The sequence below is a fragment of the Arachis ipaensis genome, chromosome B07 (assembly GCF_000816755.2).
Source record: "Arachis ipaensis cultivar K30076 chromosome B07, Araip1.1, whole genome shotgun sequence".
Taxonomy (NCBI): Eukaryota; Viridiplantae; Streptophyta; class Magnoliopsida; order Fabales; family Fabaceae; genus Arachis; species Arachis ipaensis.
In genome coordinates this window covers 35,039,270-35,042,076 of record NC_029791.2, presented here as the reverse complement: position 1 = coordinate 35,042,076, position 2,807 = coordinate 35,039,270, and positions in this window count along the sequence as shown.

Genomic DNA, 2,807 nt, shown 5'->3' with positions numbered 1-2,807 from the left:
AAGGAAAGAGAAAAAGGGAGAAAGAGAAAAAGAGAGAGAGAGGAGGGAGAGAGAGGGAGAGAAAGAGAGAGAGGGTAAGAAAGAGAATATAAAATTCAATTTTATATATGTTAAGAGAGAGAGAGGGGGAGAGAAAGAGAGAGGATGGGGAGAGAAAAGGAGAAGAGGGAGAGAGAGAGAGAGGAAGAGGGATAGGGGAGAGAGAGAATGAGAGAAAGGGATAGAGAGGGAGAAAAGGAGAGAGAGAGAGAGAGAGAGAGAGGAAGACAAAGAGAGGAGAGAGAGAGAGAGAGAGAGGAGGGAGAGAGATGGAGAGAAGAGAGGAGGGAGAGAGATGGAGAGAAGAGAGAGAGGAATAGGGGAAGGAGAGAGAGAAGCGGAGAGGGAAAATGGAGAGAAGGAGAAAGAGAGAGAGCATGGGGAAAGAGAGAGAAAGAGAGAGAGAGAGAGAAAAGGGAGAGAGAGAAAGAGAGAAAGAGAGGGGAGCAGGAGAGAGAGGATGAGGGGAAGGAGAGAGAGAGAGCATGTGGAGAGAGAGGGAGAGAAGGATAGAGAGAGAAGGGAGAGAGAAATAAAGTGGAGGGGGAGAAAGAAGGGAAGGGGAGAGAGAGAAAAGGGCATAATGTAAAAACTATTTTTTTTTATATATTAAAACTAGTTTTACCTTATGAACCAGTTTAAACTGGTTTTTTTAATTAAAACTGGTTTTATTTTTATGAACTGGTTTAAACTGGTGCACTGTATTGTAAACTGGTTTAAAACCAGTTTCTTATGTGACAAAGCAGTTTGGTTCAGTTTCTAAACCATTTAAAATGGTTTAGTGCAGTTTTAGTTCAGTTTATGGAAAAGCTGAACCATGCACACCCCTAGCAGTGGTGGTTAGATTAGGGTGTGTGAGTGTGTTTGTATAACCAAAAAAAAATGTTGCACGAGTAAGGGCTATGGTATAAATGTTTTGTCCCGACTAAAGTATTAAAATTGATTATTAAAGATTATAATACTAATAAATTTGACTGCGAAAGAATTAAAATTAATTTGTAACCGTAAAAAATAGATTTTGATACACAAAATTATTTAAATTCTAAAAATTTATAAAAAAATTTCAATTTATCCTTCTAAATTAACCTAATCACTCCCAATTCTTTTCTAAATCCTCGCATCTCTTATCTACTCTATCCCTACTACTATTAAGTTATTTTTCTTTTCACTTTCACTTCTTACTTCTCAAACATGAACTAAGCTCCACTTTCCACTCTCCAATTTCTTGATTCCCAATTTCAATGGGATAACCAACTACACCACGACACCTGAGTGCAAGCCTTTTGAGATTCTTCAGTTTTGTAGAGTAAATTTGTGAAGGGGTTTCTGTGATGGTTATAATTCTTGGGGTTTGAAGTAGCGTCTTTGTTGGGTGAGTTGGTTTCAATTTCAAATAAGAGAGAGAAAGAGAGAATGGTGTGCTTCATATTGTAGAAGATTGATTTGATTGATCAAAGTGCAGCGAAGAGAAAAGAAAAATGATATTGAGGATTCTTCCCCCACTCAAGAGGCCATGCGCCGACTCCGACTTCGACGCCAATTGTCAGCTTGTTATCTACGAGGATCCTCCTCCACCGACGTCTTTGCCTGAGTTGGCGGTACAGAAATTGGAGAATAAGAGTGGAGCTTAGTTCAATGTTTGAAAAATAAGAAGTGAGAGTGAAAAGAAAAATAACGTAATGGCAGTGGGGATTGAGTGGAAGAGGGAAGAGAAGATTCGGAAAAGGAATTGGGAGTGATTAAGTTAGCATAGAAAGGTAGATTGAAAATTTTTGATAATTTTTTGAGGTTTAGATACTTTTTTCTATTGGAGCCCATCTTTCATCAAAAGTTTTGAAAGTGAATTCTTCAAGTATTACCAAGTTCAAGTATTACCAAGACAAATTGTTTTAATTGGATTTTTATGAAAACACGCTTTAAATCGAATAATTTGAGTAAGTAAATGTCACAAACGATAAGTTGTGAAAAGATAATAAGTATACATATGACCATCTCGAGGATGCGTCTATTAGGATCATAAAATATCTAAAGGATTCACATGGTGGATGAATTAGTCTACATATATCTCCTTGAATTCTTTCTAAAAATTCAGGGGACTCAAATATAGTCTTTATTAGTGATAGCCTTGCAATAATTAACCTTTTCTGAGAACATATAGCACAATAGAATCTACTAGATTGAAGAACTCTCTGACTTTTTAATGAATGTCCATAGAAGTTTTAAATAATTTTTCACATCATGGTTATTCAAGGATGACCGAATCGATCATGTCAAATTATGAACCCATTTAGGCTAGTAAATTTCTGGTTTACAATAGCATGTGATTCAATTACATTGATTTTAGTATAGTATAACCCAGAAAAAAGTGAGTCACTTTTCTAATATAACATTTTTATTTGAATCATGAGTTGTGATATATAAATACTCATGATTTTTCTCATTCATTATTTTAATATGATATCCATTTCGGCGAATATCTTTAAAATTCGACAAGTTCATTAGAGACTTAGTAGATAATAGTGCATTATCTATTATGAATTTTGTTCCTTGGGAAATAAAAGGGATAAGTACTTTTTTCGTCCCTAAGGTTTGAGGTCAAAATCAAAATCGTCCCCGACCTTTTTTTCTTATTAAAATCATCCCTAACATTACAAAACGTTATAAAATCGTCCTTTTCTACTTCAATTATATTTTTTTGACCAAGTTACCCTTTATTATTAATAAAAATAATATTAAAAAAATAAAACCCCACCCCACCCACACCCAAC